This window comes from Periophthalmus magnuspinnatus, chromosome 14, assembly GCF_009829125.3.
Source record: "Periophthalmus magnuspinnatus isolate fPerMag1 chromosome 14, fPerMag1.2.pri, whole genome shotgun sequence".
In the NCBI taxonomy this organism is placed as follows: domain Eukaryota; kingdom Metazoa; phylum Chordata; class Actinopteri; order Gobiiformes; family Gobiidae; genus Periophthalmus; species Periophthalmus magnuspinnatus.
The window spans coordinates 31,746,873-31,770,893 of record NC_047139.1 but is presented as its reverse complement, the minus strand read 5'-3'; the positions used below and the strand labels follow the sequence as shown (position 1 = coordinate 31,770,893).

The 24,021-nt window shown below is 39.3% G+C and overlaps 1 pseudogene; it reads left to right on the top strand.

Annotated features, from left to right (window-relative positions):
* Positions 1-12,934: 12,934 nt before the first annotated feature.
* LOC129456819 (uncharacterized) lies at positions 12,935-13,727 on the top strand (annotated as a pseudogene).
* Positions 13,728-24,021: the final 10,294 nt, after the last annotated feature.

Here is a 24,021-nt window from a genome sequence, read left to right as displayed (position 1 = left end):
TTGGACATTGTGCCATTGATGATGACATACTGTCCCTCAGGGTCAGTTATTGACGAGAGATGGTTAAATGTTGTAAAAAGTTTGTTGTGTATTAAGATTGATACTCCTCGTTGTCTGCTGTTGTATGTAGATGAATATATACTCTTAAATTCTTTAAATTGTAATAGATCAAGATCTGAATTTGATAAGTGAGTTTCTTGTAGAAGGCATATGTCTGGTTTTAGTTTATGAAGTTCGCTGAAAATTTTTTTCTTTTTCGCCTGTGAGCGAATACCACGCACATTCCAAGTGACAAATGTTAATGTGTTTGGTGTCTGTATGCACATGTGTTTGTGTTAGGTGTGCAAAACCAAGACAGAGCAGAGAGTAAATGCATCATTTGAATGAACTGATAACAGAAAAAAATGTTGAAACTTGAAAATAAGAAGTAGATATAAAATAAACAAAATTGGATAGGGGGTTAAGGAAAAGAAAGAAGAGGCATGGCAGTATATGTATGTCTGCAAGTGAGTGCAAATGTAGGAGAGAGAAAGAGAATGAATAAAGATAAAAGGGAGAGTCATAGTCCAGAACCATTGGATAGAGTTAACTGGGGGTGGGGAGACTAGTGCAGTTCTGTAGGTCTAAAGTAGTTAGTTGAGACCTGGGTTATATGAATCAGTTTTGTATATGAGAGAGAGAGTGAGAGAGCGAGCAAGAGAGAGAGGGAGAGTGCGCGTGTGCATGCGTGCGTGCGTGTGTGTCCGTATGTCGGGGTGTGCATGCGTGTGCGCGTGTCTGTGTATGCGTGAGGGAAAGAAGGGATGTATGTGTGTCTGTAGGTTCTGTGTGTTGTTGAGTTATGGAGAGGTTACAGTATTGGAAAGTTTAGTAAAGCCAAGGGGTTATTTCTACATTCCGGTATAGTTGTCCATTTATATACAGTTTGTCCAAAACAATGATTGCTTTCTTTCCTTGTTGAATCATGTCCTTGCGGATCGGATAAAGTTTTTGGCGGCGCTGCATTATTTCTTTTGGGTATTGCTCGTTCCTTCCATAATTCGTTCCTTTCAGTTGTCTTCCTTGATTCTGTACGTGTTGTTTTTGTTTGTAATGCTCGAATTTGGCCACGATTGGCCGGGGTCGTTTATTGTCCGGTGTGGTGTTTTTTGGTCCCATGCGGTGCACGCGGTGAAATGTGATGGCGTTTACTGTAGCAGCTGGGAGTTTGAGTTGTGTTGTGATGAAATCTTTGACTAGTTTCTCTGCGTCTTCTGTGGGTTGCTCCGGGATGCCGGTGAATACCAGGTTGTCCCTCATGCTGCGCGACTGTAAGTCCAGTATGGTTTCTTTCATTGCTTTATTTTCTGTTGTTATTGTTGTAACCTGTGTAGTGAGTGTGCTGACTGATTTTTTCAATGATTTATTTTCTTCGGTGAGTGTTTGTATCTGTTCCTGACTGAATTCCAGGCTGTGTCGGAGTGCGGAGAATTCTTGGTGCAAAAGTTCGATAAGTGCTATTCTATTGTCCATTGCGGTGAGTTTGGAGTCAATTGAGCTGAGAATGATGGTGATGTCTGCGCAGCATGAGGGGTCAGATGGATTGTTTGTGTGGGTAGTACCTGAGTTGGGTGTTGAAGCCATACGCAGTCTCTTTTTTTCATTACTGGGAGTGGAGTTGTTGATGGAGGTGGTAAAAAAAAAAAGGGAAAAAAAAGAAGAAAAAAAAAGTATTCATCATGTTTTTGTATTGCAGTATTTATTCACTGCCCATATTTGAGGTTTTAAACTAATAAAAGATGCAATGTCAAATACAATTTTTTAAAAGTTCTAATCGTTAATATGAATTTTAATTCTTTAGCTTGTGATAAAATAAAATGATTTTTCCCTCTCCTGACAGTGCAGTGTTTTATACCATTGCCCATTACTATTACTTACACTGGTAATACAATTTACAGGCTAGTCTCTCAAAGCACTACACTGGAATCATTACACTGGTCAACACTAAATTTATTGTCCAAGATTTTTTAGCTGATTTAGGATAATTTTGACGTGCTGAATCCAAAAATCACATTGGTTTTGCTCAATCAGGTCAGTGTTCTGAACTAAGCTACATATTTGTTTTTGGATGATTTTGTTTACATGTATGAGTATTTTCACATCATATGATGCAAAATTCTGTTATATTTCTCGCTATAAACAAATTCTGAAGATTTTGCATGTGACAACTTATGATTAATTGTTTTTTTTTATATTACAAGCGAATAAAATGGCTTCAACTAGAAGATCTTGCAAAAATAAGCCTGACATATTCTGCTACATCAGCGGTGAATACACCAATGTTCCTACTGTTAAGTTATGTTTTCTTGTGTGCCCATGTGGGAGGTTTGGGGGGTGTGGCAGTGTGTTTGGCGCGGGCTGGGAGTTCACGCGAGAGCGTCTTGAGTGGTAGACTGTTGTACGGAGATGCTAATGATGAAGGAATAAAAGTTATCTGAAAGAACAATGTTTTTTTTATTGAATAAACATTGGTAGCAGAGGATGGTTGCTGCTGGAAATTACAAGATTCCGCCGCCATTTGATGAGAAGACATCTTATGAAACTTGAAAAAATGAAATTGAAATCTTGAGATTAGTGACCGATCTGGACAAAAAGAAGCAAGCGCTAGCAGTTACCTTAAGCTAGCGAGGGAAAGTGTGCTGGAGATTCCCGCTGATGGTTTGAATGCTGACACCGGTATGGCTGCTCTATTGGAAAAACTAGACTCTGTGTTCTTAAAAGAAGAAAAGTATCGCCAATACGAGTCGTACACGGAGTTTGATCGTGTCACTAGAGAGAGCGCTGTGTCCATGGTGGATTACATTGTCGAGTTTGAAGGCCGATACAACAGGATGCGCAAATTCAGAATGGAGCTTCCAGATGCTGTGCTAGCCTTTAAACTACTAGATACGGCCGGACTCAATATAAAAGATAAACAGTTAGCACTCACAGCCTGCCCCACTGTCTGCCAATATGAAATCAGCTTTGAAAAGAATTTTTGGAGACGTGACATTACCACGCGAGCGCAGCAGTCCGATGCATTGAGTAATGACAGTGAGTGCGCCTATTACACGAGATATACAGGTAAAAGAGACAGCAAAACAAACAGTCCACAAGGCCAAAAGGTGGTGCAAGGCACAAACCCCATTGATAAACATGGGAGGAGAACAAGGTTTGCAGTTTGCCAGAGCACATTTCACTGGGCAAAAGACTGTCCAAACAAGAGAGAACATGTAAAAGTGACAGAAGATGATGAGCAAAAGGCTGAATATGAGGAATGCAACATCACATTGTTTTCAGAAGAGAGACTGTCTGACACAGATATCTTTATGGTGGAGGCTTTGGGGTCAGCAGTAATCGACACAGCCTGCACAAGAACAGTGTGTGGAGAAAAATGGCTGGAAGATTAGTGGACTGCCAAAAAGTGAGTTACACAAAATAGTAGGTGAAATCAGTGCAAGGCCATTCAGATTTGGTGATGGTAAAGTTGTTCATTCCACAAGAAAAGTTACCTTGCCAGCAAAAATAGGTCAGACCAAATGCAAAATAGAAACAGAGGTTGTCCCTGCAAACATACCATTGTTGCTAAGCAAGGCTTCACTAAAAAGGGCAAGTGCAGTGTTAGACATTGAACATGACAAAGCGACTATGTTCAAACAACCTGTTAAACTTGAACTGACATCTTCTGGACATTACTGTGTGACCTTGAGAGACAAGAGCAGTCAGGATAAAAAGGAGACAAGAAGTGAAGACGAGGAGATTCTCATTGTTAAAGAAAATATGAGTACAGAAGAAAAGAAAAGAATTCTTTGGAAACTACACAGACAGTTTGGACACGCCTCAGTTGACAGGTTGCAGAAATTACTCACCTGTTCAGGCGCTCACGACAAAGAAAGCAGCACTATTCTCAAGAGCATTGTAAAAAACTGTGAAACATGTGCTAGGTACAGCAAGCCAAAACATAAGCCAATAGTTGGTCTGCCGATGGCTACAACCTATAATGAAACAGTGGCTGTTGACTTACATGAGCTCAACCATAATGTGTGGTATTTGCATGCGATTGACCACTTTACACGCTTCAGTGCAGGAAGTATTGTCACAACCAAGAACCCCAAAGAAATTGTGAAGCAGTTTATTCACTGTTGGATCAGTGCTCATGGTCCCCCGCGCAGACTGTTTAGTGACAACGGTGGTGAATTCAATAATGAAGAAATAAAGGACATGGTCGAAAAGTACAATATTGAAATCAAAACAACTGCAGCTACAGCCCATGGAGCAATGGGCTTCTGGAAAGGCATAATCAAACTCTCACTGAAATATTGCTCAAAGTTAAAAAGGACAACAATTGTGACTGGAGAACAGCACTAGATTGGGCACTAATGGCAAAGAACTCTATGCATAATGTACACGGGTACAGCCCCTACCAACTAGTGTTTGGTCAGAATCCAAACTTGCCCTCCGTGCTTACGGACAAACCCCCTGCCCCGGAAACCAGTGTGAGCTCCTGGGTAGCTCAACACATTGCGACGCTACATGCTATGAGAAAGGCATTCACAGAGGCAGAATGCTCCGAAAGACTTAGGAGAGCCATTCGGAAACAACTACGGCCAGTTGATGAAAGGTATGTCACAGGAGATAAAGTCTACTACAAGTGGGTGGACTATAATGAGTAGAAAGGTCCAGGGGTGGTGATAGGACAAGACGGAGCTGTTGTATTCGTGAGACATGGAGGATCAGAGACATCAGTCTAGATTAAGAAAGGTGAATGAAACTCAAACTAAGGCAGGTGATACAAAATCAGAAATGAAAACTATTGAAAACCCTATAGCACCACCAGCAGCAGATCTTTCTGACACTGAAAGTGATGAAGACGCAACACAAGACCCTCAGCCACTTAATGCTGAGACCAATGAACCCCCGATGCAGCAGAGCTAACTACAGGAACCAGTCATGGGCAGTCTCAAACACCACAAGCCCCTTCTTCCTATGAAAGCCTTCAATTAAAAGTTGGCCAGGTGATTACATATATAGACAATGAAAGTGGTCAAAGCCGTACTGGAAAAGTCCTTAGCCGAGCAGGGAAGGCTAAGGGAAAACATAAAGACTGGTACAACTAGCAGTTCAGCCAGCATCAGGAAATAGCAGGCACATCAGGATCAGTCAACCTTGAAGTAATGGACAGTGTTCAAGTGGTCCCCTCAGACAGTAAGGAGTGTGCTTACAACAATAGAGATTATGTTTTTGTTGTCCATGACGATGTCTTTATGCCTGCCAAATTTGCAGAACTCACAAACTGGAAGAAAAATGATGTATTTGAAGACATCAAAGATGAAGGTCAGAAATGTGTCTCAACAAGGTGGGTGTGCACACTTAAAGAAACAGCTGTAGGGGTTGTGCCAAAAGCTAGACTAGTGGCAAGAGGCTTTGAAGAGCTAAACACACAAGACTTACCAAAAGACTCACCTACATGTGCCACGGAATCCCTGAAAATGATTATGGCGGTTGTAAGTCAAAACAAATGGCAGCTGAACTCCATAGACATAAAAGCAGCTTTTTTGCAAGGTAAAACACTGGATAGAGATATTTTCATTCGTCCACCACAGGAAGCACAGAGCAAAGGAAGAGTATGGAAGTTAAAGAAGTGTGTTTATGGTCTCACAGATGCTTCTTTGTACTGGTATCATAGAGTCAGAGATACAATGCAGCAGTTGGGAGCTAAAGTGTCTAAGGTGGACCCCACAGTGTTTTACTGGCTCGATCAGAGTGGCACAGTGAAAGGAATCCTTGCGACTCACGTGAATGATTTTATTTGGGGGGGAACCGGTGTATTCTCCACTACTGTCATCCCACAGTTAAAAGCTGCCTTTCAGGTAGGACGGGAAGAGCACAATGACTTCAGCTACATTGGAATGGAAGTTCATTCAGTGGAGGGTGAGATACAAGTACAACAAAGATCATACATTCAACATCTGCAGGCTATTCCTATTGACCCCACCAGATCAACACAGTGTGAACTAGCATTGACAGCCAATGAAATGGACATGCTTAAGTCAAAGATTGGACAAATACTGTGGGTAGCAAGGCAAAGTAGACCAGACATTATGTGTGACATATCAATCTTGGCATCTAACACCAAACATGCTACTATTCAGACTCTGCACTGTGCAAACAAACTTGTTAGAAAAGTCAAGTCAGATGATGACATGTTGAGGTTTCAGCACCTGGGAGAGAACAGCTCCCTCAAACTGGTGGTGTATAGTGACTCCTCCATGGGAAACCTGACAGATGGAGGTACACAGGGTGGACACTTCATCATGCTCATGGGTGAAAATGGAAAATTTTCACCCATATCCTGGCAGTCCAAGCGCATTCGGAGAGTTGTGCGGAGTACATTAGCAGGAGAGACTCTGGCGCTTGCAGATGGGATTGATAGTGCAGTCTTTCTAGCTACACTTTACTCAGAAATCACCACTAAGGACTACTCATCTAAAGCTGTGCCCATTGTTTGCGTAACAGACAATCATTCTCTTCTGGATGCAGTTAAATCTACAAAATCAGTCACAGAGAAAAGACTGCGCCTTGAGATCAGCAGTATGAAGGAGCTCATACACACTGGGACTATTCAGCAGATTGTGTGGTCGACCACCAAAGAGCAGTTGGCTAATTGCTTGACCAAAAAGGGGGCTTCCGCACTTGGTCTTCTGAAGGCCCTCAGTGAAGGCGTTTGCAAACTAAAAATCTAAATGAACTTTGCAATAAACAACAGAAGCAATGGTTTATGTTGTTTATTGTTTATTAGTTCTTTAAGTAATGTTTGCATGCTTTGTTGTTATGGCACTTTTCTAAAAAAGCAAAAAAGGGGAGATTGTTAAGTTATGTTTTCTTGTGTGCTGCACCAGTCTATTTTTCCGGCCTTGAGTCTCATCCGACCACCCTGTAAAGGAGCGTCTACACACCCCAATATCCTTCCCCAATTCATATCACACAATATTGCTTTTAGCATAGTTTCAGTATTATCACAAGATGCTCCACTCTAGTATAAACATCGTGGCTGTCAGGCGACGTGATTCACCTCCTACAATGTTGCCTTAACTCGGTTAAAGGAGTTTCTGCAAGGGACCAACTGTCTCCCATAATTCACGTTTTACCTTTAACCTAATTTCAGTGTTAATAGATGGTATTCAACTTTTAGTATGGTGCTTGTTAGACAACCTCCAAAAAGATACAACATTCAAAGAATATATAAATTCAGTATAAAAATGGTGATTACATAATAATATTCAAAACTTATATGATTTCAGTATCAAAAGATATATATGTATATGTGATGGCCCTAAGAAACTTTATTCAATCAATATGCATTTCATATTTTTGATATATGTATTTGTAATGCAACTTAAAAGCTTTATTACTTGACATACCCTTCATGACCAAGATGAAGCTTGGGTGCCACACATGGCATGCAAGTCATGCACCGAGTATCTACGTCAGTGGACTAAAGGCAAGAAGAGTTGTCTGAAGTTTGGAATTCCCATGGTTTGGAGGGAGCCGACATCAATAGCTACTTCTGGGCTGTTGATGTGACTGGGATCAACAGAAAGAACCGAAGTAGCCTCAAGTATCCTGACCATGAATCAGCACGTCGTCCTGTAGCTCACTGTGATGAAATTCCAGTACTTGTCTTTGTAGAAGTTCCTGACATCAGTGACAAAGATTCCTCCAGTGTGGTTTTAATGATGATGCTCCACATCCTTTTTCCCAAAAGGAGCTAAATGTTCAGGTTTCCTGAGAATCTGGGATCACTGAGTGATGAGCAGGTGGAGAGATTCCATCAGGACATAAAAGAGATGGAGACCAGGTATCACGGACGCTGGGATGCAGTCATGATGGCTGATTACTGTTGGACTCTGAAGAGACATCCCTGCTGCTGAGCATTCAAGGGGTTCATAAAAACAGAAGTGCATGTCCTGAATTTTGCACAATGATAACGTAACGTTCCAATTTACATGTACTTACCTTTATCAATTAACATAATGTAACATTTAATTAATACATTCTGTTAGAAAACTATTTTTTATCTCCTAAAACATTTTTTGGATGAGAAATATTAAAGAAAATCCACTGATAATGCCACAAAATTATAATCAATTTAGTCAGAAGATTGGATTTTTCAAAATCAAATTAGCATAAAAACCTGACCTGACTGAGAAAAATTGATATCATTTTTGGATTCAGTGGTGGAAAATGGTCCTAATTCAGTTGAAAAAACACAGGCAACTTTCAAAAAAAATTTTTTTGTAACCCAGTGTTATTCATTCACTCCATATTCAGTGCTGATAAGGTACTATTATAGCCACAGCTGTCCTGGGGCAGACTGATGAAAGCAAGGCTGCCAATCTGAGCCATCAGCCCCTCCGACCACCAACACACACCACTTGTGTGTGTTGATGCCATACCACTTTCACTCATGCACACACGACTTTCACTCACGCACAAACCTCTTTCACTCAAGCACACACCACTTTCACTCACGCACACATCCCTCTTTCACACTAGGCGTTGGGTGTGTTTTGCCACAGTGACAGAATTTGGTCCTTCCTGGTGTTCATCCTGTCTGCAAACCAAACACTGCAGTTTTGGTCTCTATGAGAGATGAATCATCTCTTCATTTTATTATTTTATTGTCATAAAGTATAATAAAACGTAAGAATTTTAAGAGCTGTGATGCACAGAGATTCAGGAGCCTTTGCTCTTCCCTCTAAGCCCCCCACTGCTCTACTGGGACACGGCCTGATCGATTGGCCACAAAAGATCATAATTAATTTCATTCTAAAATGAATTTGTCTCAAATGATTTTATATCAATTTCTCAACAGTTCTCAGCTAATACCATAGTAATACCATAAATAATACCATAGTAATACCACAATAATTCCACAGTAATACCATACTAATACCTCAAATCAGTATTTCTGTCTTGTCCTCTGCTCTTGTCCTAAATCACAATTAGACACTGCCCCCATCTGTAACTATTTTTAAGCAGACTCAAGGCCTTACAGAAAAGAGGGGATAGTACATCTTACATGTTGATGTAGGAGAGACTCACAGACCAAACATGTAACAAAGAAATTCAAGTGTGAAAAATTCCATCGTGAACTTTGAATGTACCATTGGCTCTAATATTTGTTCTATTTAATATGACTTTGATGCCAGGAAAGTAAATTTAATTGTCTGTTCTAAATATCCACTAAGAGCAAAACTAAATGAGATGAAAAATGCCTTCGAAAAAATAAGAGGAGGTTAGCAGTGTCCGCTTTGGTAGAACAGGTGGGGAACAAAGGTGGTTTTGGTTGAGTGAGCAGGACAGAGGAGTGATGGGATTACATTGTACCTTTATGAAGTGTGTCTATACTATACTGCTATTCTGTGCAGTGACAAGCCAAAAATGTAATTAAGTCAACAGTGGACAAAAGTGATTAATGTATACTTGTACTTGTATACTGTAGTATTGCCATCATTTTGTTTTAAATGTCCCACTTAAGATGCATCCATTTGTTTATTAATCTGAATGTTCCCTACGGCCCTGTCAGCTGTCTCATGTCTTTGCAGATGGATGTGCATTTGTCTTGTACATATCTGTAGCCTGCCTGTGCATGGGAGTAGATCTCTCCTTCACTGTGGTTTTCCTCAAGGTTTCAATTTTTATTTTTATTTTTATTTTTTGAGTTTTTCCTTGTCGAGAAGGAGGGTCTAAGGACAGTGGGTGCTCTGGGACAGTGGTTCCTGCAGGAGGACAGTCTGAGGACGGGGCGCTCTGGGACAGTTATCCATTTGCTTGTTTTCTGTTGAATAATTTGCTTGTCTGTTTGTGTTTCATTGTTGATTTTCTAACTTTCTGTTGGTTAAATCAATTCTCATGTTCAGCACTAAGAGAAATGTTAGTAGTGAAACACTAAATGCTAGTAAACAGGTGAGAGAAGTTTGATTTTGTTGTAAATGATACATGACGAAAAGGGGAATCACATTCCTCAGCCTTCCCAGTAAGGTCTATTCCAGGGTACTGGAGAGGAGAATTCGACCAATAGTCGAACCTCGGATTCAGGAGGAGCAGTGTGGTTCGGGAGTATGGGGTCCGGGGCCCTTTGCTAAGAGCTGTCTGGTGCCTGTATGACTGGAGCAGAAGCTGTGTTCGCATTGCCGGCAGTAAGTCAGACCTGTTCCCGGTGCATGTTGGATTCCGCCAGGGCTGCCTTTTGTCACCGGCTCTGTTCATTATATTTATGGACAGAATTTCTAGGCACAGTCAGGGGCCGGAGGGGGTCTGGTTTGGGAACCAGAGGATCTCATCTCTGCTGTTGGCAGATGATGTTGTCCTGATGGCTTCATCAAGCCAGGACCTGCAGCAGGCACTGGGGCGGTTTGCAGCTGAGTGTGAAGCGGCTGGGATGAAAATAAGCTCCTCCGAGGCCATGGTTCCCAACTGGAAAAAGGTAGTGTGGGATTAATGTTTCATGTAACATGATATTATTATACTTGATATATTATACTTTGACCTGTATGTTTTTGTGGGTGCCAGTATGGCACGATGATGTCATAATGTACTTGGAACATACATGGACGTGGAAGTGCTATATGCATTTTGTACCAACACATGCAAGTTTCCCAAGAAAGATTAGATAAGAATATATATTTTGCACACTGTGTCTTCAGTGAACCTGTGAACATGTACATGTCTGTATATTCCAAGCTAATCATTAAGAGAATGTGACGTGTGCTACTAGTATATAGAGCCCACTCTGGAGATGTAAAATGAGGAGATTGTGTCGAATCAGTTTGAATGATGCCTGTGTCGAAATAAAGAACCTGGTTTATGGATCTACTTGAGCCTACTGGATTTTTGTTTGCGATGTGCCTCCGGGAAAAACTGACAGTTTGGTGACCCCGACGTGATACTGTGAATCCTGGAGGCACAGGCGAATCATCTCCTCCGCAGAACACCTAAGAAAGACATCGCAAAACGAAAACGAGATCTCCAGAAAGTCGGTACGACAGAGGCCTTTTTCTTAGTATTTCTGTCAATTGGTTTAATGCTAAATTAATGTGATGTGTTCTTGGGACGTTGTGTGAAATTAATTACGTTATAATTTTATACTATATAAAATTAGTAATTATTTCCATGTTTATGGCTTAGCACGAAGAGAGAAAAAAAGCACTGGAATTAATAATAAGTAGCAAGTTTAGACTTTGATCAGGTAAAGTGTAATTAGAAAAAAGTTAATCATTTCCGTGTTTATGACTTAGCACGAAGAGAGAAAAAAAAGCAAGTTTTATAAAAAATACACTTAGTGGTTAAACTTTACACTAAAAAGAAAACAAAACTTTTAATCAAGTTTACATAAAAATGTGGTACCCAAAAAACTATATGTAACGCTAGCAGCAATTTTATCAACATGATAAGATCTCAAGGAAACGAACCTGTCCAAATGAATTACACCCAGAATGGACATGAATTATCTTGCCACTGTAAAATTGATCAAGGGTCAATAATTCAGATTGGAATTATATACAAGCCCTGTAACACAGAAGCATTAATAGATGGAATTGGCTTAACAGATTTAACTAAACCGCAGCCTATTTACCTCAGTATGACATAAATTAATACTAGTGAAAATAGTCTGTTTGACGTCCAATTGATAAAAAAACAAAATTGAAAAAAGTTATGCTTACTATTGGAGCAGTTTCCGAAAAAAAAAAAAAAAAAATACACACAAGAAACAAAATTAGAGGCTATAATTAAAAAACTAAAAAATGAAATGGTGAGAGAAATTATTGAAAAAGCTAGAAATATAAGCAAAAACCAGTGTCCGTCAAATTGAGCAAATATCACTAAAAATATTAAAAGATCTAAAAGAAGAAGGGAAGTGTTATTTACACTTTGGCTGCATTTATTGCTATCTTTTAAACTTTAAGATCCGTATTGGTCATGGCTATATTGTTGTGTTTGCGTTTGGCAAGGAACGCTAAGGTCATGACCTTAGATCCTCCTGTTTCAGCTTCTAGCTCAAGTTGGGATGTTGAAACACAAAATAGAGAAGAGAGTTCAAATGATTAAATTAGGATAAAATTGGATGGCATTTATTAGTGACTGTATCTTGTTGTGGCCAGATGGGGTATAGTTCTTATAAAGTGTTGACTAAATACATAAGAATTTGACTAAATTGAACTAAAAATTTGACTAAATTGAACTAAAAAGAGTTGACTAAATACATAAGAATTTAGAAAACAGTTAATATCATTAGATGTTATTAGAAGATATAGATAATTACTTAATAAATGTGAATAAAACTGTTATTAAGAAAATACTAAGATTGTTAAAATAAATTTAAAATAAATAATCTCAATTAAGAACTATAATAAGGCAATGCTGGCTCCTAGATAGATTTCACACGCTATCTAAGTAAACTGTTTATTAAATAGTGACTTATTCTATAAAAATCATAGACTCTACGTCTTGAATACAATCAAAGCAATATCCAAATTATTATACAGCAGCTGAGAAGGTAATTTAACAAAATACTAAAATGTCACAATGTCCCAATTAAATCACATTAAACCAATTAATAGAGTTCTGGAAAAATAAGGCACTTCACGAAGAAACAGATCCTAAGAAGGCTCGAGAAAACCAGTCCATCATTCAAGACATAATCAAGAAATGATTACTACTACAAGGAGAAGGGGGTGATCTTAAAGGAAGAACTTCTGAGAGAACCTGCTGTGGGAATATATCCAACTCTTGAAGAAATAACTAGCAGTAAAACATCAAAGAAAAGCAAAGGTCACGAAGCTGGAATAAAGACAACACAGATGCTGATGTTGACATCCTGGTACTGCGTTCCACTCCCAAAGACAGTGATAGGATGACTCTTCAGGTGGCCTACAACATGGAGGCCCCCAAAGCTATGCTGTTTGAGTTCAAGTCCCCCGCTGTCCTGTCCTCTCTGTAAAGCTTCACTGTTAACAACCTACTGATAAGCAATGTGTTGGAGTGGAGAGACACTATTGTGAGGCCTACAACGCTGCCATCAACTACTATGACGTCCAGCTCAGCCAGCTCTTCATCTTTTTCCGCAACTTCATTGTTGAGTTCCAGAAAAATGTCCAAGCTTTCCTGGATGCTGCCATTAAAGTGCTCAGGGAGACCCAGTTCTGTCTTCCTGGCTCTGAGGAGATGACCACCCTGCCTGTTGTTCTGAAGGATCTGACCACCAGTATTGCTAAAGTTCTTCGCACCACCATCCAAGTCATCTATGACAGCGTGGAGTACTACTACAATGTTTTTGTGGACACCTTTAAGACTGTGGAGTTGCGCATGCCAATCGGAGATGTGATGACCTTTGGTCAAATCATCGACAATGTCAAAACAACTGGCAAAGGCATCTCTGACCAAATGTGGACTTCGTGAACAACATGGAGAGCCTGGATACTATGCTGGTCAAGATCAGCGAGACCCTGAAAGCGGTTGTAGACAAAACTCAAGAGTTTGTCGATTCCATCAAGTCTGACTATCTGGATGGTCTTTTGGCCAATGTGAACGCAGCATACAGATGAGTGGGGACCGCTGTGAAGGACCTTGCAGACCGAGTGTCCACCCTGGATATGGAACAGCTGAACCCTGTCTTTGAGTGTCCCAGGAGGCTGAGAGATATGTGAAAGCCAGCAATGGCCGCCTAGAGATTGAGCTGCCCCTCCCTTGCTTCAGTGAGGAGCCCAAACAAACATTACTACCACCTCACACAAAAAAGGAGACTGAAGAACAGAAAAAAAGTTGGGACTAACTACTGTGAAGTTGCAATTGCAGAAATACCAAACTGAACTTAAAGAAGAAAGCAGTCAAACACCTAACTGCTGATGTTTTCCCACAATTTGGGATTCCACAAGTCATAAGTCAAGGAGTTGTGAACGAATAAATGCCACTGTCAAGAGAACACTTGTGAAGGATGAAGAAAGTCAACCAAATCCGGACATCACTGGACACGGTGACCCTGAGGAGCAACCCCGACCACCTGCTACCACTAGGGCTCCAGAGAAGGAGGAGAAAAGGGGGAGAAGAAGACGAAGGAAAAGGAAAGTAGACAAAGGAAAAGGAACGTAGACGAAGGAAAAGGAGGGTATAGGCCATATTTTTTGAAAAATGTTTTGAAAATTTTCCATGTGTATTCTTGATCATGCTAATTATGCTAATTTCTGTTGTTCTAGTGTGTGGTACATTCCCCTTATTCATTGAAGTATTGAGAATGGCCTCGGACAGCCAACAATCAAAACGACAAGCCTCGATAAAACCAAGTTGGCAAACCAACAATACAGGTAAGAGACAATGGGCACTGAAAAGAGTAAAGAGAGGGACACCAAAACTTGTAAAATATTGTTATAAGGGACAAAATTGCAACATACTATTCAATCTACAGTATGTGAAGTGCTAGACTGTATGCGAGATGTACCCGCTATAGATCATGCATTAAATGTACAAATTGTCTGTAAGGACACATGTCTGACAAAAATAATGTTTACGATGATAAAGTTATAGAGATCGCCAGAGTTATAACCAGCACCAATGGACTGGAATATAATAAAGAGAAAGATACTTTTGAAATTGACTTACAACAGAGAATTACTTTAATAAAAAATAGGAAAATTATGCTTCTTATCAAACGAACCTAAAACATTGTAGAGGGCGCAAATCAATTACTTAATGATGTAATCCTTTAATATTATCTATTAAAAATCCAACATTTTATGATTCTGGAAAATTCTGTACGTTTCCAGTGTTCAGAAATAGTTTCTGTACCCTGCAATAGAAAAATAAAGTAAAATTTTGAAGGCTACATCTAAACAACAATTTTGAAGCTAATAAACCTGCTCCAGAAAATGATTTAATCAAAGAAATAAAAATTGAAACAAATTGAAACAAACAAAATTGAAATATGAAATGAATGAAAATACTTGGCTAAAATGGGTACAGTATACTGCTCAAATACTACATCAATACAATATTCTAATGAACAAGACCTGACCTGTATACTTAACCTCTTCACTAAAAATCATTTGATAAAACTGATGAATGCTATCACTTACATAATAAATTACCAGTAGTAGCTTTAAAAGATGTACCTATGTGTATGTACCATCTTGGACTGTGGGAATGGCTACTTGTTTCCTTAAAGATGCAGTTATACATATAGACACAAGAAGTAATGATAGAAATGAAATAGAAAGTTTTACTAACCATTTCTGTTATTAGACTTTATCTTCTGATAATTATGAAGAATTTGCTTTTAACTGAACACACTACTGCTTGTGCAGATATTTGGTGGTCGCAATGTGCAAATTTACGTTTATATGCCATTCTATCAAAAACATGGTCGGGTGTTTGTGCATCAATTATGTTAATTATTCTATTCACTATAAGGTCCAGCAAATTCACTAAATTTGAAATAAATTAAATTGTCATACAGAGTTAACTCAAGAAATAATCATGCATTTAAGAGGTTATTATCTTATCAATCTAAACCCAAACCCAAAAGATTGCCCTAGATATGTTACTTGTCAAAAAATCATAAATATGTATCAAGTTTGAAGCAGAATGCTGTACTTATATACTAAATAATACCTCTCCTGATGGGAGTATTACTAAGGCTCTGAACCACCTTAAGTCTTTGTCCATGGAATTTGCTAAAAATTCTGGTGCATCTGAAAACATTTGGTCAAAATGGCTCCACAAAATGTTTGTTATCTTAGTCATAATTGGATGTTGTGTCATGCCATGTCTTAGATTGCTGGTAGAGATCGAAGACATGGGCAGGGCCACTGCCCTAATGAAGAAGCTCCCTCGTCACAAATTTCATTATTCTCCGTAAGGTCTCAATTCTCATGTCCCGAACCAAATGACTAAGTTTGGTCAAAACTATGCAGATTGATCATTTGTTTTAAAAGATATGAAATCCAAATTCTGAGTCCCAATAAGTGCTCCTTGTTTCTTATTTGCTGTCCGAGAGTCATGTGTTGATTTATGTGCTATGTTAGCCTAAGGGATGGGATATGTTATAATCGGGGTGACTACAGCTAAAGCTAATATTTTACTCATTAGGGGAACTTTAAGTTGAATGCATTATTATGTGAAAGTAGTGTTTGGTCTTTAATTTTGGTTTAGTTTTCACATGTGAGATGTGATCAAAAGGGGGAATTGTGGGATTAATGTTTCATGTAACATGATATTATTATACTTGATATATTATACTTTGACCTGTATGTTTTCGTGGGTGCCAGTATGGCACGATGATGTCATAATGTACTTGGAACATACATGGACGTGGAAGTGCTATATGCATTTTGTACCAACACATGCAAGTTTCCCAAGAAAGATCAGATAAGAATATATATTTTGCACACTGTGTCTTCAGTGAACCCAGATAACATGTACATGTCTGTATATTCCAAGCTAATCATTAAGAGAATGTGACGTGTGCTACTAGTATATAGAGCCCATTCTGGAGATGTAAAATCAGGAGATTGTGTCGAATCAGTTTGAATGATGCCTGTGTTGAAATAAAGAACCTGGTTTATGGATCTACTTGAGCCTACTGGATTTTTGTTTGTGGTGTGCCTCCGGGAAAAGCTGACAGTAGTTTGCCCTCTCCTGGTGGAGAGTCCTTGCCTCAAGTGGAGGAGTTCAAGTATCTCGGGGTCTTGTTCACGAGTGAGGGAAGGATGGAGTGTGAGATTGACAGGCAGATCGGTGCAGCGTCTGCAGTGATGTGGTCGGACCATTGTGGTAAAGAAGGAGCTGAGCCGGAAGGCAAAGCTCTCAATTTATCGGTCAATCTACGTTCCTACCCTCACCTATGGTGAACAAGATCACGGATACAAGCAGCCAAAATGAGTTTCCTCCGCAGGGTGGCTCGGTGTTCCCTTAGAGATAGGGTGAGGAGCTCAGTCACACGGGAGGAGCTCGGAGTAGAGCCACTGGTCCTCCACGTCGAGAGGAGCCAATTGAGGTGGCTCAGGCATCTATTCCGGATGCCTCCTGGACGCCTCCCACCTGGAGGAGGCCCCGGGGAAGACCAGGACACACTGGAGGGATTATGTCTCTCGGCGGGCCTGGGAATGCCTCAGGATCTTCCTGAGGCATAGCTGGAGGAAGTATGTGTGGAGAGGGAAGTCTGGGCCTCCCTGCTGAAACTGCTGTCTCCGCAACCCGGCCCCAGATAAAGCAGAAGAAAATGGATGGATGGATACATGACGAACTGACTGAGCAGAAAATTATTTTTATTTTATTTTATTTTTCTGTTTGTTTTTTTTTTTTTATTGATTGATTTAAAACAACAAAAACAAAACCTACTTGGAGCGAAAAGATTGCCAAAAACGACAAATGACCTATGTCACCATCCGCTAACGCATTCTGGTCAATATATTCAAGTTTGTTCAGGCTGTTGTTGGCACATGTTTATGTTGCATTGTTAAAATGTTTATTATAATGTACCAAATCCATTGGTGGTGCCAAAGCAGTCTCATTGTAATGTAAAAGTTGTAAAAAAATAAATAAATAAAATAATAATAAAATAAAATATTCAAGACATGTTCAAGATCGAGAAAAAAGAAGACTTGCCTTCTGTTGGGGAAACGCTCAATGTGCCAAATGTGCACCAGCAGACATAGTGATCTAAGCACCCGCCCATCTACAAATAAACTACTATAGACAAAATACTGTTACAGTGTTGTTATCATTTTGCCTGACAGAAGAGAGAGGTAGAGGCAAACTCTCTTCCCCACATGCTCCACCTCCACCACTTCACCACTGTTCTTCCTTTGGACCACCTCTGGAAAATAATGACCACTTACCGTAAATTTCGGACTACAGAGCGCACCTGAATATAAGCCGCAGGTTTTCATATTGTAACATGAGCTATTTACACAGAAAGACGGTACACCGACACGCTTTTTTAAAAACTGTGCCTAAAAATTGGCACCAACACGACATCAACACATGATGAACACACCTGCAGGTTTAGAAAATAAAGCTGCAGCAACACGGAAAATCTGCTTTTATTTCCTCTGAAAACTATTGTCGTCTTTTTACATTGACCAAGTTGCATTCATTGATGCCGAGCTCACGTGCAGTGGCTCTATTTCAGGGGTCGGCAACCCGTGGCTCCAGAGCCGCATGCGCCTCTTTCAGCCTTATACTGCGGTTCTGCGTGGCTGAAGTGTATTTTATTTGTGTTAGCTCTTTTTTGTTGTAGTTTAAATTGGAAGATGATTATGATCTTAAAATAAAATTATATTTTCTTATTTTTCGTTGCTCAAAATAAGCGTCACACTCGCGGAACAATGTTCAAAACAAACGCCGCTCACGTCTCACAGACACAGACACAGCTCACAGTCCTGCGTAAAGAGCCCTGATTTTCAGACGCTGTGCGCACAGGGGTCAGGAGCAACTTTCGCCCGTCCCTAATGACACACTAATAAGCTCGTCCGTAGATGTATCATGAAAATCCTCCTGGAAATCGCCACAGAAATCCATTTGATGTAGTAGAAAGTATATTATCTGCTCTTGTCTCCGCGATGACGTATCATGTATAACACATCAGACACGACGCACAAAAGTAGAGCCACAAGCGAGTGAAAAATGAGCCAAAACAAAAGTCTTTGGAGAGCTTTTAACAAAGGGGAAAAGGACAACTGAGGAGCCAGAAGAGGAGACTACGATCTCCAAGAAAAAGAAAGATAAATTTAACAGACAATGCCTACATAAAATCTGGGTTTGTCGCTACAGGTGACTCACGCGCAGAGTCCGCTCTGCGTAATATGCGAGAAAAGCAAATGAGGCAATGAAACCTTCAAAACTGCTTTGGCACATGGAGAATAAGCACCTGGGATTAAACGATACGCTTTTAGAGTTTTTATTTTTTTTTATTTTTTTTTTTTTTTAAAGAAACTGCGGAGCAGAGTAGACATAAACACATAATCAGCGCAGGGCTCACACTGATGCAGCGGTTTGGTGAGTTGTATTTTTTTAATGCACTTAAGCTGTTTTTGCCATATTTATCTGCCACGTGTAGAAGGCTTGTCCGTGAAAATAAAACCTACATTATTCCGTTACATTATTCCGTTACATTATTATTATTATTATTATTATTATTATTATTATTATTATTATTATTATTATTATTATTATTATTATTATTATACACAGTGTTATCTTCATTTTAGATGTCAAAAAGTATTTGCGGCTCCCAGTGTTTTATTTTACGTGGAAAGTGGGTCCAAATGGCTCTTTGCGTGTTACAGGTTGCCGACCCCTGCTCTATTTCCTTCTTTATCTTAAAAACTGCATCATATCCATTTCATGATGCGCAAAATGATCGTTCAAAATCAAAACTAGTGAATTCTTCAGAGCAGAATCTTTCCCCACGTCTGTCTCACTTTTACGCTTACAGCTAGAGAGCGCCCCCAAGGGGCCGTTATCCAGTAAAAATCCCATAAAAAAGCCGCACTGCTGTATAGGCCGCAGGGCTCAAAGCCTTTGAAAAAAAGTAGCGGCTTATAGTCCGAAATTTACGGTAATTCAAACAAGAACACACTGACTCATTCAAATCCTTCCACTGGGTCATTTTTCTGGCTATTTCTGCCTTTCAGACATCATGGAGGAATAGTTTTTTTTCTTGGCATTGTTGGTATTGCAGTATTTTGCATGATGTCCTTTATTTATGTATCTAGGCTTGGTACCATAAATTGAAGCTTGTGACTTGTAGTTAGATATTATTCATATGCTTTGTTAAAACAGAATCTATGCTGCCAAAATTATCTGTCTCATAAATTAAAAAAGATATAACGCCAAACATGAAGAGTACAAAGTGTGACTGCTGAGAGAATGAGAGGATTAAATGCTTTTGTGCTGCTGTGTAAAACATCAGCCCATCTTAAAAATACAATGACTTCAGCTCATTTGTCATTTTGACAAAAGGATTTTAATGGTCATTCAATGGGCACGTAGTGTCGATCTTCTGCTAGTCTGGGAAATGCTTAAAAAAATATTTATCCAAAATACTTTTATAAACAACTTTAAAAGAAAACTGGATTTGTTACATGCTTTGGCTGGAATGTTCCACAGTTGCATTAAATGTATCTTATAAATGTAATCAATTTTGAGCAAAACCACAGGCTATAAAACATGTAAGGAAAAAAAGTTTTTTTTTAATTTAAAGATAAAAATGCATTTAAAAATACATTAGAATGGCATAAGACATAATTACATGATGTTTGGCATTTTGGCCACTACCTAATGCTAATGGAATTAGGTAATGGACTTCAACTTGTGCATGAGAACTGAAAGTAAAAAAGAGATTTGAAAAATATTTTTTTCTGTTTTCAATCAGGAAAATTCTCACTGTGTGACTACTTCATCTGTTTCTAAACCCAAGCTGTCCTGTACAAAGTCCATCTGAAAAACCAAAGAAATAAACCACATGGACGTACACAGTGTACTGACTTTATGATCTGTTCATTTAATTAAGGCTGAGAAATTACCACTTTGCCAATGATCACTATGTTGTTTGGGATTTCTTCAAGAACTTAAAATTAAAATGGAGTATAGAGACAAGGGCCAGATTGTAGTTTCACAGTTGGGTGAGAAAATCTCTAAAACTCTTTTAGCTTTTAGCTAGTGCAGACTGGACCCATAGAGTGCAAACTGGACACATACAGTGCATCCAAATAAGAACATTCTCAATTGCACCTAATATAAAATAAGAGCCAGAGCAGCTGGACAGCACAGGTCTGCTGTGTCTCGTCCCTTGGTTTTTGTCAGCAGGCGAGCTGCAGTGTTCAGCAGGCAGAGATTTGCCAATTTCTTATTTCTGTAAAGATGGTACTGCTTGGCCTGTTGTTTTACGGTAAGGCATTAAACTTTCTCAGATTTACTGAACTGCAGGTGTTTATTATTGTTAAAAAAATAGCTTGTAAACTATGCATGTTTCAGGGTCAACTTTCACAGATCAAACCTGGTGGCGTCACCTGCTTGTCTTCATGGAGAGGATACATTTAAAACAGAGCAGAGCTTTTAACCATGTTATAGTTTCCTTCAGATTTACCCTCTTGAAGTTGTTTTTGGAGTGATGTGTCTGTGTTTGATTAGTCTTTAATTGCTTATTTTCAAGATCAATCCCTGTTTTCACCACCACCGGCATATGCCCACTGTGATGTATTTACTCCGTTCTTCAATTTTATTTTCTTAATTATACATGTGATACATGTTGAATTTGTCAGCTTTGCATAGTCATTTAGGTACAAATAGGAAAAAATAAAAAAAAAAATCATGATTTTTGCTGATCACATAAGACTTGTTTCACATCATCTTTAAAAACATATCAAGAACTAGAACAAGTTTAGCTAAAAGATATTTGTAACTTTATTTCATATTTATACATGTGAACTTCAAATAATCTGGGTCCATTTCTATCTTGCAGTGAAAAGAAGGGACATGCTATTTGCATGTAAATCATGGACTCCTTCCCAGTATTTGAAGTGAGCTTAAGTGAAAATAGAGTCGTCATTATCACAGTTAACCCTAAAGCAGAATCATGTGATAAAATGTATTAGTGAAAGCTTAAAGACTCAGTTCAGCACAGGGTAAAAGTATTACAGTGATGATGTAGTTTACTCCAGAAGGAGATGAGCTGAGCCAAAAGAGTGTTTCGCATTGGTTTCCAGTTGGCAGGAAAAGAGTACTGGATATGACGATGCTGAAAGATGAGCTGCATGGATTTATAAATCTATCTCTCAATTTAAAGGCATGCTCAACAGTTTTATATATTATATTTTAAAACTATTACTTTCAGGATTTCTAGAGGACATATCTAGGGAGAGGGAAATCTTGACATTTTGCTTTGCTTTCAACTTTAAGTGTGACATTTATCTGATTCTTACATGCAGTTTTGCAAAGAGTGCTGGACACTACACTACTGTTGCATCATCTTCAGAGCATTATCCCAGAACTGAAGGACAGTGATTGTGCTACATACAATCAATTTCAAAACACTAGATCCAAAAGGATCTTCAAATGATTTCACACATTTTTGGCTCTACCAGTCAAGAATCTCTAATGGAGTTATAGTTGCAGATAGCATAAAAAAAATTGACTCCTTACAATATGGGGCACAAGGAGAATCAAATAGAAAATACTGACATCAACATGCGTATTCTGAATTCAAGTCCTTAACCTTTTTTGCACTAATGTCCACACAGCTCCATGTTTGGTTCTAAAAGTGACTGTGCTTCTTTTGATCAATTGATAGAACAGGAACCCATAAAACACAGCCATAAAAACATGATAATAATAGTGATTTAAGGGAGCTTCTCTATAAGGCACATCCAAGAAGGCACATCCAAGATTGAAAGTGTAATATTAAGGGTGTAAATGACATTACAATGAGTTTGAAGATTATGTGACATTTGTATCAGTCTCAATAAGATATTAATGCTTTGCCCTGGTCACATTTTTATACAGTACTTTTCCACCTTCAAGGCACTCCCCCATTCACACACCCCCCCCCCCCCCCCCACAGGCACTGGGGATGAGGTGGGTTAAGTGTCCTGTCCAAGGACACAATGATGACATTTAACTACAACAACAATAACAACAAACTTTATTTATAAAGCGCTTTTCATACAAAAAATGTAACACAAAGTGCTTTACAGTGCATTAAAAACAGTCCTACCCACCAAACCCGACCAACCACCCCACAGCCAAACAACCCAACCCCAACACATCAATAAACATAACCAGACAACCCCCCGCCCCAACGCACACTCCCACCCATGACCCCAACACATGTAAAAAATACCTTTGGTTTCATTAAAATATGTTTAAGTGCAATAGGCTGGATAAAGATGAACCAGATGAGAGAGTGCCACCAGAGGAACCATCTGCACCAGGAGCAAGGTCACCCACAGCCACATGACACCAGCCCAGGGCCCAGAGAAGAGATGAGGTAAGACCAAACCTCCAGGGCCCACGAGCCAGGGCCCAGCAGCCACAGCCAACCACAGCTCCCGGTGCAGAGGGCTCCTCAGAGGAAACACTGGCAAATCTAAAATTATTAAAAGTAATAAACTAAGTCAAAGCTAAACAAGTAAATAAAACATAAGTAAAACATGGATATCAACATAAACATACTAGCCAGCCTAAATAAGCCTAAATAAATAGAGGAGTAAACTAAAGTGATAAATAATAATCAAAAGCTATGCTAAAAAGATGGGTCTTGTGCCTGCTTTTAAAAACCTGAATGTTCTCTGTGGAACATTCAGGTTCCATCTCCCACAACTGTGGGAGATAGAATTGTACCGCCAACCGTGGGTCAGTGGATCTGACCGCTCTACTGATGTTGAGAGCAGAATTCGATCCACCAAGCTTCAGATCACTATAACTTGGCTTGGAGGTGTCATCTTCTTGTCATCATGGAATTAGATCACTTTAAAGTCATAGAGTGGAACTGTAACTTGTTGCTGTGAGACAGCAGCATTGGTGTGGTTCACAATTTTCCCAATTCTTTACAAACGTGCAAGTACATTGTACAATGGAAGTTTGATTAGCAGCGTCTCCTCCAACAGCAGAATACATTGTCATGGTCTCAGGCGCCTTTTATCCTGTCCCACTAACTGGATTAATGTGAGTGCTAATTAGCATTTTAAAGCCACTCTAAAACCTCCAAGTAACCCATAAACCAAATTTACTTTATAGAAATATATACATAAAACCCGACAAGCAACACCAGATATACTTAAAAACCCATAAACCCTTTAAAATGCCCAACATGCCTTTGGTCTTGCCTCAGGACCTTCTTAAGGAAACTTGTTTCTCCAGGGAACATTTTGACACGTGGACACAAGAACACAAGAGGTAAGTTCACTATTCACTAAAACACTGCAAATTAAACCACACACACAGGCA